Source organism: Hermetia illucens, chromosome 6, assembly GCF_905115235.1.
Source record: "Hermetia illucens chromosome 6, iHerIll2.2.curated.20191125, whole genome shotgun sequence".
Taxonomy (NCBI): domain Eukaryota; kingdom Metazoa; phylum Arthropoda; class Insecta; order Diptera; family Stratiomyidae; genus Hermetia; species Hermetia illucens.
The window spans coordinates 70432851-70450973 of NC_051854.1; positions in this window are offsets into that span (position 1 = coordinate 70432851).

Here is an 18123-nt window from a genome sequence, read left to right on the forward strand (position 1 = left end):
ACCCACATCAATGTCAACACCTACTTAACGTCGATGATAGAACACTCGAAGGTGCAGCGTAGCGGGCTCTGGATACAGGAAAGCTGCTGCAATCAGTTCTTCACAACATAAATAACTTTGAACCAGGTATGCAAAATCCATTAAATATTCAGCAACTAAACAATGCCTACCTCAACTTGACAAATGTCCAAGTAGAAGAAGTACATATAGGAAACAATCATTCCAACCGCGGTAGACAAACACTGTCAAAGGGACCTCTAAAAAATATAACACGCGCCTTTTGTCACACGCACGCATCGCGTAAGACAATTTCATCGGTCTGGATCCCTCTAGACGTAGGGGCAGAAGTAAGTACAATAAAGGAGGAATCGGTAATGTCAGGAATCACAATAAGTCAAGCCGAAGCTTGTATTTTACAAACCCCATTTAGGAAAGAGAAAACCTTAGGCAAATGCAAATATTAAAACTACACACGCGAATGTGTGGGTTCCAGGTAGTAAGGGAGATACACGGATAGACAATCAACAACGGTACCAGTCTATACCAAGGGCATGGCTTAGCATTCATACTGGTGGATGCAAGACCTACCTGAATCTCTACCGAACTAAGGAGTACGGCACCCGTGTTATATGTCGCTTATGTGAGTTTGTGTATTGAGGGATGGTTTTCGGAATGAACTGTGCTGACTGTACAACATTGTACCGAACGTAGCGTGTTTCTTGTCTTCATCAGACTCTCTTCTCTTTTCAAGCATAAACCGCGATTTCACGCTCGTCTGGAAAATGAACAGAGGTCCATTCAGAGTCAGTCCAGGCAAAATGCCCCGAGCAACGCAGAATTGAGTGAGGATAGGGCCGGTAATAGGAATACTACAATGCTGATTGAGTTCATCCAGTCATGCAAAGTCCGTGGATCGACAGTTCAGATGACCAGAAGCGGTTTGTTGCGCCCGCGAATAGCTGCCAGTCTTCCTGTATTGAGAGTCCTGGCCGTGTAACGTCGGCTTCTTCCGTTCTAGACTAATAAACGATTTTTGCGACACATGTTTATTGGAGCTTTTCGAAACGGAAACCTTTGAGAGATTCATCCACTCTATGCTGCGAAACCTCAACTTCTGTTTCGTATATTTGGAGGATGCTCTGGTCATGTCTTCCTCTGACGCCGAGCATTTAGAGCAACCTTTTCAACGTCCCCTTCAAGTCGGTCTGGTAGTTAATGTTGAGAAAAAAGAATTCTTGTAATCGTAGGTTAGATTTCTTGGCCAAATGTTTACCCCTGAATGCATTCAATCGGAGTCAAAGTGCAAGTGATTTCGGGCGTTCTGCTTCTAGAAACTATTAAGGATCTGAAAAAGTTATTGAGCATGTTAAACTTCTATTGCCCTTTCTTCCTAAAGGTGGCCGACCATCAGTCAATCGTTAACGCCTTCTTGTCTAAGCCAAAGACTCCCGCTTAATTGGGTGGTTCCGAGAAGTAGTCCAGGTATTTGATACCACCAAATAACAACTGGTGGAGGCTATACTTCTGGCATTCCCCCAGCAAGATGCACCTCTAGTCGTATTCATCGATGCCTCAGACGTTGTTGTGGGTGCTGCTCTTCATAAAAAGTCAACTAAATCTTGCAGTCGTCGGCCATATATTCCGGCCGATTTCCGAAAGGAAGTATTTCATGTCGTTCACGAGCTGGCGCACCCAGGTATTCGGACAACAAATCAATTAGTCTCTGCAGAGTGATTCTGGCCGTCCATGAATAAAGACCTTGATTCTTGGGCCAAACAGTGCATCGCATGTGAGATATGAAAAACTACAAAATATGTGAGGAAAGAGTTAGGAGTGTTCCCTCAGTCCATGAACCATTTCCACACAATCCACCTCGACTTGCACGGTTTCAGATGTTGCTTCACAGTCATCGATAGGTTCACACGGTGGTCTGAGGTGATACCTCTGAAAAAAATTACTTGAGTATCTTGTACTAAGGCCCTCTGTCGAGAATGGATTCCACGCTTTAGTGTGCCGGCAATTATAATCATCGAAAAGGGAATGCAGCTTCAGTCGTTGCTTTTCTTAATGTTCGACGCCACCGACGCTTTAAGCGCCACCGGGAAATCGCGTATCCGCAGTCCAATGGGATGGATTCTCAAATGATGGGACAGGACGCAGAAGGCCGATATAATCACCCAAGACAACCCTTGCATGGGTCCTGCCACTCGTTCTACTTGGCTTCTGGACAACCAATCGAGAAGAATTTGCTGAAAGCCCCGCGGAGCTGGTATATGGGGAGAACCTGAGACTTTCCAGTGACCCTGTTCTCGACATCAGATCGAGACTCAACACTACCGGTTTGTTGCGTTTGCTCAGGAATGAAATGTCGAGCTGCCACAGCCCGCTGACCACATGAAAACCGTGGCTGATCTGCCCAGGGATTCCCGAATTCTACACGCATGTCCTAAGTAAAACGGAAGCTTCTTGACAGCCGCTGCTCCCACCTTACGAGGGCCCCTTCGAAGTCCTCGAGCGAGGCTCACATCATTATAGCCTCAACGTTGGGGGCATAGTAGGAAGGGTCCCCTTGGCTCGAGAAAAGCCCTTTTTCAGGGAAGGAAGCACAACCAGGAGTAGAGGCGGGCGACGTGTCCATTTTGGCTTGCGGCAGTCATGTTGAGGGATGCGTACGTCTGGTGCTTCGGTGAAACCCCCTTTTGGTTTCAGCTGGGGGTGGAGTATTGTGGGGGAGCGAGCAACTCGCACGCACGAAAGTATCGCGGGGCCGAAAACTATTTCTCGCTGTCAGTCAGGAATGTGTCAGGTCAGAGTTGTAGAAGTTGTAAGAAATATATCTGTTGGTTTATTACATTGTTCTTATTGTCACCTCGTATGTGGGACACCCAATCCTTTTCCTTTAGTTTGGATGATCATTTTGTGTGGTCTCGTCCATTTGTAAAGTTGAGAGATGTTAGGATGAGAAGAAGTTGGAAATGAATCTAACAAAGAGCTATTCGGCCTCAAAATTTCCCGGTAGTCGCGCATTTCGTACTTTCAATAATTCCGAAAGATAGGAGAACACAGAACCCCGCTTACTGTGCCGAGATGAGATACTGAAGCTACACTAATATAAACCTAGAAAATTATTCCTTTGGAAGTTACGACTGTGTGTTTGTATGTAACTAATTGATATTAATATCTTAAATGCATTTATCTTTTTACCACCTGTTCTCTGACACGCGACGGTTGTCTTTAGCGATTGATACCTTCACGATGATTGCGTATTGTCTTCAGAAGTTTATCATGTATTGATTTATGTAAGCTATTTTAGTTATTTTCGTCGGCATTATTATCACGGAACCTTATATCAGTCGATTCAATTAAAAATATCTGGATTGGCTTTAGGATTATCCAGACAGTTTTCCGGCAACTTCGTCGCTACGTTCCCAATAAACAAGAACCGAAGGACGTCAACGATCCCATCCTCTATGTGAAGTATTCTGAACTGTCTATATCGCGTCATTTATCAAGATTTCAATTCCTTGTGCATATCAGTATAAGGATATTTATAGAGTTTCACTTAAGCTTCAACCTAAAACTATTTTCTATGCTAATATCGTGGTCAACACATGGGGAACACCATGTGATTTTTAGAAGGCTCTCCGGCATATTACAACATGAATTGACCAGAAAGGATACACTACACGCAAAGCTGCTTGCATAAAATCAAGCCACGGCATAATGTCTTATATTGTGTACGAGTACGCTCCCATTTTGTCCGATGGTAGAACAGATTCTGATGAAATAGAGATAAGGATATGACGAAGATAATTTATCATTGTTTGCGCTGGGATAATATGGGTACAATGACCCACATTATGTGACTTTTTTCAGTATTTGCCTTTCAATATCCTTTAACGTTCTTCATATGCAGACAGAAGAACGACATAAGCCTATTATAATAGGTATCTCTACAGGACATGGACGATTTTACATGTATCTTTCGAGTACGCACAAATATGTTTTCTATCCCAAATAAAGAAAAGGGTCAACATGCAATGACTTGCGTCAACTACCTCAAGGAGGAAAGGTGAATGATGAAGATTAAATTCGCCGCGAATTTGAATTGTTCACGTAGATTTGGAGCAGAATATGTTTGAGCTAGAAATTTAGGCGAAATCAATTTCTTTTCACTAGTAGTGGTGACGCTTGGATACTGTTATATTAGCTAGTTCAAAAAGATGTGAAGCGTTCCAGACACTTCTTCATGTACCTAACTTGGCTGCCTCTCGGTGACGGAACGTCTTGTGCGGTGATTATGTAAATTTGGAGAACTTTGTTAATATTAGTAGGAGTTGCACCAAACTTTCTGAATTCTAATCCATATTATTCTATTTACCTAATATTCTTGTCTTAGGGCCAAGTAAGGGATCTAAAGTAAGAAACCGTTTTTGCGCCAAGGTCCACCAATTCGATATTCCTAATAGATGTTTAACATTTGAGGCTGTACTAACGCGACGTCCGAGGCAGTTTTCGACCTAGATCATCCTCACCTACAGATTACATGACATACCCACCGTTGTGGTATGGCTTATAAATGTCATCGTTGTTTAGACCACAGGATCATTCACTCTAACAGGCTTCAGAGTCCGCAATTTTTTTTTCTAAGAACACAAGTCTCCGAACAACGGCTTTGACCGTATGGTGAGCGATTCCGTCGTGATAGTTGTTGCCGTTTGTGATTTTCGACCCTAGATAGGAGAAGTATTCAGGAGTTTGAAAATTGCAGCCTCATGTCTTTACTATGGCCAATTAAAGGCCAGTATTGTACGATGTATTTCGTCTTTCCTTCTTGCCTGTTTGATCTAAATGAAGGTATTTTAATGGATGCATGCTCTTCCATCTAGAGCGTCACGGATCACTTTCTCCAAGGTCAGGTTAAAAACGAAACATAACTTGATGAACCGTGGCTATTCAACCAGTTCTGCTGTAATTTTAAACCCTATTAATTGCACTGAACATTTATCCCATTTAGTCCGACCTTTGACTCGTCAATATTCTGATTGGTGTGCAGTTCATCAAAATCTCTTTAATATGCCCATCCATTAGATATCAAATTTCCCTCTTTGCCCTGACAGGATGAGCATCACCGTATATATGTCTTCATCCTGCTGACTCGTTGGCAAAACTTCCGCGTCTGGTGCAGTTGCTCCTTGTATTTTTAGAGTTCACAGGCCTGTTAGTTTTCTCAGCGTTCCTTTTTCTGTCTATGAAGCCGCTCTGAACTCGACGAAGTTCGTAATCCGATTCTGTCCGTGGCCTCATACATTAAGTTGCTGCTTGCTTTTGCTATTGGCTTTTGGTGCTTTGGCTATTGGTAGCCGTTTCAATGATAACATCCTACAGGTAGTTGTAAAATTCATTTTCCAATCTAATATCTCCATCGCTCGCCGCAGAGAGAAAAACTGATTTGTTCGTGATTCGTTTGGTCGTATGAAGGCTATTCGGCCTGGAAAAATAGCGACAAATATGTTAAAAACAGTACGCAACAACCTGATACCTTTATAATTGCTGCACTGCGTGATTTTCCGGTCAAATGATAGTATAGGTCCCTGGATGAAACTTAGATCAGTACCCAGGATGGCGTCGGCTAAACGTCTACTGAATGAACAGCTCTACTAACAAACCACATTTCCACCTCCACATGATGATCCCTGAAAGTTCTTTTTTAATAAAAATTAATGGGGATCTCCCACGCCTAAAACCGGAACAAATTGTGCCAACAGGCCCTCCAGGTTAGAGGCTGGGTTACGCAGGCACGAAAGGAGCCTCCGACTGGAATGAGAACACTTTACGATCACCGTGGGCCACGAACTTTTCGTTGGTTCTGTGAATGACGTTAACGGTCGACTTCACCCCACGATGCCGAGTAGGTGAAAAGGCGTTTAACTTCCGTGAATTTCTCTCTCTGCTACTTCCATTCGAACGGAAATCTTGGAATCCGAGACCTTTCCCAGAAATTACAAAGAAGACAAACTGTTTTGAGGGTAACTGTGTGCTGCTCACCTTTGCAAAGATGGTAGCTAAAATAATCTTCGAAAGCATAAGAGATCCTCTCAAAAGTTTGACCGATAGCGAGCAGATTGATTTCGGTTTTGGATTCTCTGGCACTCACCACATCGCCAATATACGGATCATTTTGAAACAGTGCGCGCAGTTTAAATTTTCGCATCACGGGCTCTCAATCAATTTCGAGAAAGCTTTCGACAGCGTCAGCAAGGGGTTAACCTAACGTGTTCTACGCAGGAGGCACATTCCAGACAAACTAACAGTTATTGTCAGAGTGACATATGATAGCGCAGAATGTTACGTGGTGCACTGGAGTATCGCACTCTCTCTATCTGCATTAATGGGCAGAGCATCGAAAGCGTTGATCAATGTGTACAACTATCAAGCGTAGTTTCTGTTAAAAGTCACCCCGAACTGGATGTTGCCCGATGCATTAACAGCGCAAAATTCACTATTCCTGCCTTGACTAAAATTTTGAAATCCAGTTACTTCAACACCAAGACCAAGCTGAGAATGTTTTGTATTAGTGTTCTAACTGTGTTGCTACATGTTAGTAGCACATGGAAAGTGACCCCTACTGCCACTCGAGAGAAGAATCTTCCGAGAAATTTTTGGTCCCCTACATGAGGATGGACGATTCCGTAGCCTACACAATGACGAAATCTATGAGCGATACCATGACCGTCCGGTTGTGGATAAAATCCGGCTCAATAGATTACGGTAGGCTGGTCACTTAATTCGTATGGATGAGGATGATCCAGCCCGGAAAGTCTATAAGGGCAATATATATGGTAGGAAAAGAAGACGAGGCGGACTCTGCCTAAGATAAATTGATGGCGTAGGTCAGGACGCCAGACAGCTTTTAGGGATATCGAAGTGGCAGACCTCGGCACAAAACAGGGATGTCTGGAGTTCCTTATTAAGGCAGGCCTAGACCAGATACCGGCTGTTGCGCCGTTTATGCTGATGAAATGTTGTTGGTATTTGTACCCGCCGTCCGAATCCACACGCTCAATTTGGATGTTATTTTGGCCGTATCCTTTTTGTCGCTGTGTTTTCCCACAACAATTGTTTCTCTTACCCAACCGATACCCCTAGTGAACTGAACGGTGATGATCAGGAAGGAACGAGGGTGATTTTAGTCTTTTGCATACGATTGGATGTTATCAGTATACACTAAATAATTTAATGTAAATTTCGCCGTCTCTAACTTGGAACCCGTATTTGCTTTCATGCGGAAGATATAATAGCGGATTCAAAGCCAAACAAAACCACAGCGGACTTAGAGAGTCGCTTTGGAAGATGCCACGCCTGATTGGTATCTCGCCTGATGTTTGTGAGGGTACTAATAGCTCGTGCTCCAATTCTTCTTCATTGTTCCCAGAAAAAGAACGACCTTTGGGTTGAATTGCCGAAACGCAATACTTGAATTAACTAGTCGAGATACTTCGCTTTTGGTGGACAAACCCCAGGAGCCTTTTACGCATCTATTTCTGCTCCTCAGCTATCACAACATCAACATGAAGGTGCTTCCATATATTAACGTAGAAAACTTAAGCGAAAACCTTATAGATTGTAGAAAAGAAACCAATTGGTCAACATTTTTAAGGACAAGAGGCACCCTGTTCCTTGGAGATGAGATAAGTAATCTCCTTGATAAAGAATTATGATACTAATTTCGAATCGACAATCATCTGATTAAAATGATTTGCCTTGTGCCTTGTGAGTGCTCTTAAACTGCTTTAGCCAGAAGTTTTGAATGTTATCAACTCCTGGTGTCTTGCAGTTACCTGCCTTTCCAAGGGGTGTTTCAATGCCAACTTCAGTTATGTCAGGCAAGGTCTTTTTCAGTGATTTCAGTGATCGGTATATCATTGAAGGGATGGTAGTTTCCAACGGTATTCGCAACACACCTATGCACTTAAGCTTATGGATTTCACAAATGAGCATTTCTCCACTTTTCGACTCGTTTTTTGGAGTAAAAACACTTAGCGCGGTAAAGTTCTCTTACGCATACCTCTGTGATTTGCTCCAAGACGTTCATTGTGAATACTAATAACCATGGGAGCAGCAGCAAACATCAGCCTATGAACCTCTGTCGTAGTAGTCTCGCTAGTCAAACGGTCAACCAAACTTCAGCAGTAATGATGTTAGTAGTTGTCAAAGTAAACTCCAATTTTGCAATCTTTGGCCTAGCGTCTGGGACAATCTCAATAAGTGAGACTTCGTGGAAAATTTGTTGAATAGTTGGTAGAATCACGTAAGTATCTGCAACCCATGATGCGCGCCTGGCATGCAGCTCTGTGTTCGCAACTCAGGTCTGGATTAACCTGGTACGCCAAGGGCTTTAAATTGAGTGAAATCGTGCCCGTAGGGCTAGTAATACCCAGTCATACAGTTCTTTGGTGTGAAGCTAGCTTTAAGTGAAAGCCCTGTTACCTTATCTTACTCCACCGCACTACGAATTCAGAGGCGTTTAACAGCCATACGACAGCGATGCATTTCCATGTCAAATCAAAGTTCCGGCTGCACAGCCGATAATCTGCAAGAGATTGCCGCCTCTTTGTTTCTACATGTTTTTTCCAAAGGAGCTTCTTATCTAGACTTACTCGCAGAGTTTTTACTTTTTTGGAAATTTGAAGGGTTATTCCTCGTATCTCTGAAAGGCAAAGACTATTCAGTTTCATCCTTTTTGTAAATAGTTTCCTGAATCTGATGCCTAAGGCAACAACTGTCAATCAAAGTAACGGCAACTTTTACATTCCACTTCCGTCCGCTTCCACATACCGATATTAGACCTTGTGCTTTTCTGGTAAAGGGAAAAGACAAGATTTTGACAAGCTAGATTTAACATCTAATCCTCTCGTCTTTATGGCTGTGTTTTACTTTCTCACTTTTGAAGATTAAGGCAAAAATGCCATAGATATATCGGCCGTAATCGGGTTTCTAGTTTCTCGTATTAGTATGGTACTAATTTGCGTTTTAGGCACTTAGTGCAGGTTCCCCATTGTTGTGGAGGATCTGGGGAAGCCCCCAAACTATTTCTTGGTCGCAACTTGATTGCTCAAATTCGCGGTAAGGATCAATGTCTTTGGGAGTCAAAATTCATAGTTTCCATATTTTCGTTTAGGATACTTCTGTGTAATAGTGACTCGCGTCTTAGGGAGTAACATCGAGAAAGTTTCTTGACGGGGACCGAATTCTAATAACCGATATACGTTGGAACACACTGCGAGTTCCTGGAGCCGTCGACAACTCTTTGCCGACGTGGATGGGGGATGTGAGCCTAGGTTTGCCAAGGTGAATGGGGGATGTGAGCCTAGGTTTGCCAAGGTGGTGGATGTGGCGTGTATCAGAAACCAGCCCCTTTGGAACCCTGGTAGTGTGATTTGAACTGGTATTAGTACACCGTGTTGCTCCGAGCGAGCGCTGATCCGTCTGTGAATTCCGGGATCAGCTAAGCATAGGGAACTGGTATAGTGGCTTTGCCCCGAGAGCTACCCGCTCCTTGGTAAAAATTTCAATGGAGAGCAGAAACGATACAAATGATAGACGGCGGGAATGAAGAAATAGTTTGCTACGTTTGGGCACAACAAGACAACGCCTCACTCGCCTCAGGTCCCAGCGAAGGATGCAACAAGGGCTGAAATACATGACGTAACATCAGGATGCGCAAATAAAGAAAAGAAACTCGCATAGTGATACGGCACCTGGAGGGGAGACAGGAGCAGCCAAGACAGAACCGCAGAGTGCTGTTGCTGCAAAAAGAGGCATAGTGGGAAACTGTTGAAACTGGTGGCTTCGTACATAAGCTTGGTGGCCGCAGTTGACTGTTCTTGTGAAAGCCGAAGAGGAAGGGCTTATCAAGAAATGCGCCGCAGTTATGAAGCACATGCGGTCTGCGACGTTTCTTCAATGGACTGATGGAGTTGGAGGAGCTCCTGGATCAAATTTCGTACTTCAGGTAGACATGGAGATTAACAGAAGACACATGAAAAGTGGAAGCAGCCACGTCCCACTGAGAACACGGCAAGCGTCAAACAGATCGCCGATAGCCTGTTGCAGAGCAAATTGGAGAAAAAACGAAAAAGGGTACTCCTCAGGGCTTAAAAGGAAAAGGCGAAGAGGGACAAGAGGCAACAGCATGTCGCATTGTCAGGAAACCCTCGACCTAAAATTAAGGCGGATGCTAAGGGTGGGGCACCAAGAAAAAAGGTGGGGAGACGAAGCAGGACTAGACGAACTTTGCTTATAAAATCAACAGAAGGCAAGACCCTTTGCTTTGAAGGGTCGTGGTATAGTATTCGAATTGGGTCCGAAGACAAACGATAAAGGTACCTTCGATGAGGCAGTCGAGAGGCTACTGGAAGAGAAAGCTTTGGTTTCTAGCCTAGAATCCACATGGTCTCTAGGAATCAGAGACCTTGACTGCCTCACAAAAAAGAAAGAAGTAAAACAGGCTATCAAACGCGAATGTCCGGGGTAATCAATACCCGAATTAATATCACCTCTACAAACTTCAGAAGTCAAAAACTCGATGTAGTAAAAGTTGCCGAGCAATACGCAAGGAGGCTTCTTAACAGCAGGAAAATCAGAAATGGTTAGGTCATATGTAGGAGACGAATTCGTGTCGCCCCAATTAAATATTAGAAATGCTTGCATTATAGGGACATGTTTAAAACCTACCGGGAACTTGGCAGAAGGGCAACATGCCGTAGATGTGGCCACGTACTCCATAAAGCGAATATCAGAAACAAAAAGGAAAGTTACGTTCTATGCAGATATGGTGGGGCATCTGATGAGAGCGCTGCGCATATTGCGGGCTCAGGACGATGTCCAGTCTTCAGTTGAATTGGAAAGAGCTCGGACGCGGTTAACATAGTCCGGATCCCACATATAAATATACATCGCAGTGCAACCGCTCACTGCACAGGTCAAAGCTGATCTGATGCTCACCAGTAAACCGTACCAAAACAATGACCCAGTTCCATAATACCGCAACCTATCAGGTACTCCTGCCATCCAAGTTCGGGACGGCACCTACCAAGGTTCTAGCGATGGTAGAGAGAACGGCTTTGTCTGGAATTGGTGTCAGTGTCTGTCTGACACCGAATGAGACGAAGACGGACTTTCGATGAAGGTTTGATGCTCTGTAGAACGCTATCTTGGGCACAGATGGACGGGTCCTGGTGGCTGGTGATTTCAGTACCAAATCACTTGAATTGCCTCACCTTGACTAGAGAGGAAAACGAATTTTCGAAATGGGGCCACAGCAGGACTCATAGTTTGAAAAACCGAGCTTGGCACGTGAAAGCAGTTCTCTAGTGTGCCTAGCATACCTGTCCATCTTACGGAATTAAAGGCATTTCTGGCATCAAGCGTTATGAGGAGCACTATCCGTCGAGATCGGCGGCTGTGTGCCCCGGCTCGATTAAACGCATCTACGACCTCCATAACAGCATCCACTGTAGATTTCCCTGTTCTAAACCCGAACTGCCTTGCGGATAAGTCCCCGGCAGCACGGATCGCTTCAGCGAGTCTACCCCTGATGAGCTTCTCGAGCACTTTTCCGGCCGTGTCAAGCATACACAGCGGTCGGTAGGCAGACGGGAGCTCCGGGTCTCCACTTTCCAGCGACAAGGAAAAACGCCCTCTTTCAAGCATGCGTTGAACACTTCCAGCAGCAATTCTGGCCGTTGGCGGAACACCAGTTTGTAAACTTCCGCCGGGATGCCATCAAGACCTGGCGCTTTCCTGTTTTTCATAGTGAGAACCGCTTCTTCGAGTTCTCCCATTGTGAAAAGGGGGCAATCCACGACGCTTTCCGCGCTATTTACATCAACCCGTACAGGGTGTCTGGGGAACAATGCCCACACAATGTGGTCCATCTGGTCGGTGCTCAATATGCAGGGCTTCCGCAGAGCCCCGATTTTCCGAGTGACAAGCTTATAGCCAAGTCCCCACGGGGCATCATTCACCTCATTAACAAGATTTTGCCAAAAGCGAGCTTTGCTTTTATTTATAGCGCTGCGGAGTTTCCTTTTTGCTGATTTATATTGTGCCTTTATGGCACATGCCTCCTCGTTGGCGTACAAACGCTGTGCCAAACGGCGGAGCTTATGACACTCCTTCTGTAGGTCGGCAATTTCTGCCGTCCACCAGTACATAGAAGGCTCCAAGAGCTTCGACGAACTTTCCGATGTTCACCCTCGCGACATTCCACACGCAGGAGGAACGTCGTGTTGGTGCTCGCCGGCAAGTAGCGTCAAATATACTGATGATCACTTGCCGAGAAGTCTTCTAGGACTCGCCACCCGTCCACCGATGATGCCAGAGATTCCGACGCAAAAGTGATGTCAGGAATGCTTCCTTCACAACCTGGGCGCCGAAACGTTGTCGTGGATCCGGTGTTTAAAACTACGAGCCCGGTTTTCGCCGCCATTTCCAGAATCCGTTTCCCTCTGGAGTCTGATTGAGGCATGCCCCATTCAAGAGCCCTGGCATTAAAATCACCGCCAACCAAGATTCGTCCCTCCGTGCTCGAAACGGCGTCCTCCAGAGTATCAAGCCGGCGCCGAAAGTCCGGAATCGACTCATTCGGCGTCAGGTAAACGCTAAAAAACGTTATCCCTAAACACCGGATCCAGACAAATCCGTCCCCCCAGCCTTCGGCAAGAACACGAGGTCGAACGTCGTCCCGAACCCAGATGGCAGCGGTGCCCGATAAGTCGAGATACCATGAGGACGGGTCCTTGTTTCGGCATTGCTCGCTAATCAGCACTAGATCAGCATTTACTTCCGCAGCGAACTGTGCTAGCAACTGGTGAGCGGTTGCACTCCGGTACATGTTAATTTGCAAAATGCGAATCATGGCGTTCGCACTCTAGCCCTCTCCAATTCCGCCCTGAAGATCGGACACCGTCCCGAGCCCGCAGTATGTGCGACGCTTTCGCCAGACGCGCCACGATTCCTGGAGAGAACACAACTCCCGCTTTTCTTGCAAGTCTTCGCTTGATGACCCGCTTGGCCGCATCTCCAGTATGCTGTCCTCCTGTCCGGACCCTTGCAAGCTGCTGACGTGTGTCCATAGTCCAGACACCTGTAGCACTTGGTGGGACTATCCGCATTCCTACCTTGCATACTACCCATCCGATTTTGATTCTCCCGCTGTTAAGGAGTTTCCGCGCATATTGCTCGGGGACTTCCACCACGGCGAGCTTTTGGCCTCGAGCATTTACAGAGGTAATACCTACCCGGGCATTGGTTACCTCTGGACATTCACGCTTTAGCGCCTTCTCTACTTCGGCCTTTTGTGTGAGGCAGTCAAGATCTTATAATATGAAAAACGAAATTTTCAAAAGTGGAAGCACCTTCGGCAGAAGCTGACCTTGTTCGAAGGAGTTCGAAGAACAAAACGAGCAGGCTCCCTCCCCTTACTTTAAGACTGCGAGACCATTGTTACTTTCGTTTTCGCCTTTCTTATAAACGAAAATTCCATTTTTAGTTTTCACCACTTTTTCCGCTCCCTGTTACTATTTTTCCGGACAGTGAAATTGGGGTTATTAATTTTTCCAAACTAGATCGAAAGAAAAAAGCAGGAATTGCTGAAACGTGCCAATCTGACTTAGCCAAGATGAAGGAAATCCCATTACATTCATAGTCGACTTCTCACTCTAGCCCTCTAACACATCATTGTACCTGAGTGCAGATATCCTCGACAATGAGAATGGAAGGTTGTGGATGCTTCAGGATATTGTACCTAATAGACTAAGCTCTTTCCTTAACGGTACACTTCTTTTTTCGGGTTTTTGACTTCAATATCTTGTTGCCGCCTTCTTGCTTTTGGACGCTAGACGTACATAAGTATTTATAGAATTCGTTTACATGTTTTTTTCTTCATCTCCTTTTTTGGGTTCCTAATGTTGATGTCGTTGTTGCCTCGTTTATGGCCTGAATTGTTGTATGGCCATACAGGACTAGTGTATAGCTTTTGCTTTGCCACTGGTACGTTCTTGCAAACCCTTGAGAAAGACAGGATTTAAGCAGTCCTTTGTATATGCGAGTGTGTGTCTCCTCAAAATACATGACAGCTCAAGGGATTTTAGGGTGAAGTAACCGTAATGGGAAAAGTGTTAAGTACGTTTTCTTGCATTCACGCGCGCTCAAAGAAGTATCCCTTTAACTTGATGGTAATGTGTTTTTTGGCGTTGCCATATTCTACGTATGTGAAAAAAGCCTTTTGGGGATTCTACTGGGATCGCATTTAGGGTGGATGCGAGGAAATTACGTTTTATTATTTTGTTAAGGTGTTTCTTTGCGTAATCCATATGAATGAGAATTAAATTAATTTGAATTGGTTTTTTTTCCCGGAGAAAGATTCTGTGTGGGTCCATTCAAATTATCCAGGAGATTGTTGTCGGACGCACGTTTCGTTTCATATTAAGTGCCAAGGAACGTTTGAGTACTTTGGTTTAAATTCTTTATCGGTGTTCACTCACTACGTTCTTCATTGAAACAACTTACTCCTAAATATACTTTTCTTATTTTGCACAACTAATTCAGAACAAAGCAAATTAATATCTCTCATATTTACTGATTTGATCTACGGAAGATCCTACTTAAAAAACATAGAGAAGCTCTGGTGGTGTTGACAAGGAGTCCCAGGACTGTAGACCCATATAGGATTTGAGCAGAATATCTGTACTTGGAGGGAGGAGAGATCCCTCATTACACCAAACATGAATCTAGCTTTAGCGTAGCTTACGCTCAAACTATTGGCGGTTTAACTTCGATATGATTCGGACCTTTTGTCGTATTTTTGCGTTTGCCAATTTCGGTCACGCTGCGCCCAGCGTAGAGATGAGGCAGCGTCTGATGAACTGCCTCTGCCCTGGACGAAACCGTTAGTCTCTATTTTAGAATATCTGTAGCTGATAATATTATAGAAACTACAGTTAAGATCTGAGATCTTGGAGCTCTCGGATAAAAGTACTTTTCACTTTATATGTGCCATTCCATTATCACAACAGAAAGGGCACGTTGATGTTGTACGGAAAAGACGTTGATGTTGGCGTTGGGGTATTTGCATTTCGAGACTTTAGACAAAAAAGCGAAGGCGCTGACAGCCATTCCTAGTCATTAAATTAGTAGTGGTCAGTCAGTTACAGTGTAGCACTGAAGAGAAAGTAGTTTTGCCTCAGCAAAAATGTGCCCTGTACATAAGCACTTATTCGACAAATAATAATAATAATCGTTGACGCAGCAATCCATATTGGGTCAGGGCTTGGAGTGTGTCAGAGCATTTCATTCAAGATAAATCACGCCTCATTTTTTCCGACGGAAGTTGGTAATTTCTCGATTACAGCTCCAGCATTAGCAAAAAGGGAAGAATCGAAGGTTCGAAGTTATTTATTATTAATCGCAGGCGTTTGGAACTAGCGGCGGCACTTCGGTGAGCTTTATCAGGTGAACACAGAAAGACGTTCTGATGTTGGAGTTTAAAAAATCCCACTATATGTGGAGAACAAGGGAGACAGAAAGCAATAGCATTTCCGGGTGCTAGCCCTTTTTAAGGGATAAAATGAGCATCGTCAGTATCTATAGCTGTTACTTTCCCCGTAGTGCAACTGTAGTAGAAAATGAGCTGCCAACAAGTCTGCTATTGGACTCTGGAAGCCACAACTCATAGTAGCCGGCCTAAGAGTGAGGGTCCAGTTCGACGATTTTGATTTGATTGATTTGAAAATCTCGTTTGCGAGAGTGAAGTCTGCCAAATGAGTGAATACAACACTTACAGTGATCCCTAGGCCGCCTTTCGGGACGTTGAAAATGGAGGAAGCAAAAGGGGAAATTGCATTTTATGTGAGAAATTTTCATAAAATTCGAAATATTCCTTTATATATTTTCAAACTCCAACACATACATATAATAATAATAAACGTTTGTGCAACAGTCCATATTGAATTAGGGCCTTGAAGTGTGTTAGAGCACATCCAACACCGTAACGTGCTCCCGAAGCAGAGGTAAGGCAGCGTCTGAAGAGTTGTCTCTGCCTTGGTAAACCCAAAAAAAAAAAATTGTTGTTTCATTTTCGCTGGTGTAGATATTTATTCTTGCAAATACCGATATTTTATTATTTCAAATATTTAAAGTGGTTACTCTTGATTTTGCCAATGGGCTCTTTTCAGGGGGCTCACAGCCGCCTGAGTAGATCTTCTGTCGATCCTTGATACCAGATTATCCCTTAAGTCTCTTTGCTCTAAACTCTCTCGCTCTAGACTCTCCTTACGTATGTGGCCAATACATTTGCAGATGCTTTGTAAACCGCAGACCTCTTCCTCTGACTAGGGCAGAGGCATGAGTTCCCAACATTCGCGATCATCAACTCTAGCTTCGTGAATGTTTGCAGCAGGACACGCCCTTTTACGTTGGTTGCCCGGCTGCCCCATTCATGAACTCTTGCTGAACGTTGAAATCCTCAGCTATGACTTTCGTCTCACGTTTGCTAATGTGGTGACCAGAAAGCTAAAAAATACTCGGTTCAACAAAGCAGCTGTTTATGTGAATTCTTTTCATTTTCTCTCTGATAAGTCCGTCCTCCGGATGCTCCATTATGTCCTGGCAAACTTATTCTTCTCAAACCCATGTCACTGCTTCTCCAGTTTGACCTAAGATCTAATTATAACCAATCCAATATCTTTCTCGTGTATGATTTGTGAAAGTGTGCCCTGGGCCACCTAGCAGTAGTTGAATTTCATTTGCAAAAACAGCGCTAAGGACTTTAGACCGTAGTATCCAGCAAAGTACCTGAGGATGAAGTTCATCCAATATACTCTCCAACGAAAAATTAAAGTTGAAAAGCCCTTCAAAAGACCAAAGTCAGTCCAGTGCCATAATTCCCAAGAATTCGGACACACCAAAAACCTATTGCTAATTAGATAGTTGATGCCTGCGTAGCGTGTGGAGAACTTCAGCGCTTGCGACAAAGAGAAAAATAAGCCAGAATTAAAAAAAATGCAGCAACTGTCATGGCAACCACACGGCAAACTACAGGGGCTATCCGGTTTACTTCTCAATCAGCCAACGCTCCAGATATCTTAAACGAGGAGGCAAGATCATTGGTAGTCCATTAAGAAACGAGGAATCAAGCAAATCTTAACATGGCACCCGATTTCCCCGCAACGAGTCAACTAACCTTCAAACTGCAAATAGCAGTCAACTCAATTATTTCCACCCACAAAAGAACCATTTCAAAGTTGATGATTTTACGTGCCACTATACCACCCACCCGAAAAATAAACCACAGACAGCTGCAAAATATCCATTACACAACAATTAACATTCAGGATCGCATTGGTCATATCTGCGCTGCAGTAGTCTATTGCCCTCCTAAGCACAAAATATCAGCCGGACAATTCCATTAGCTATTTGGCTCACTAAGAACCAGATTCATTACAGCAGGAGACTATACCGCCAAATCCTTCAACTAGGGCTCCTGACTAACCACCCCTAAAGAGAAAGAGTTACTTAAATCAATATTTAAGAACAACTTACATTGCATAGCAAGGGGCTCGCCCACTTACTGGGCTTCTGACCAACCAAATTCCTCATATCATCGACTTTGAAGTTGCAAAAAACGCGAATTCACACCTAATCAAGGTTGTAGCAACCAACGATCTCTCATCGGACCACTCACCTACAGGAATAACTCTGAGCGATGCCCGTACGTTCACATATGCGGAGCCAAGGCTAATGAACGCTAGCACATATTGGATCAAATATCGTAACAGGTTCGATAACACTCTCTGCCCGAAAATCAGATTCAAAAAAAAAAACAAAAGTGGGATCATATAGACCAATTAGTCTCCTCCCAATCTTTTCCAAGATCTTCGAAAGGCTCCTGCTAGAGCAGCTAATGCAAATAATAACAAGCGAAAACCTTGACAACAGTTTCGATTTCGAGAGAAACACTCCACCATAGAGCAGGTACAAAAGATAGTAAACAAAATCAAAAAAGCCCTCGACAAACGAAAATATGTCTTGGTATATTCCTCGACGTAGCTCAAGCGTTTA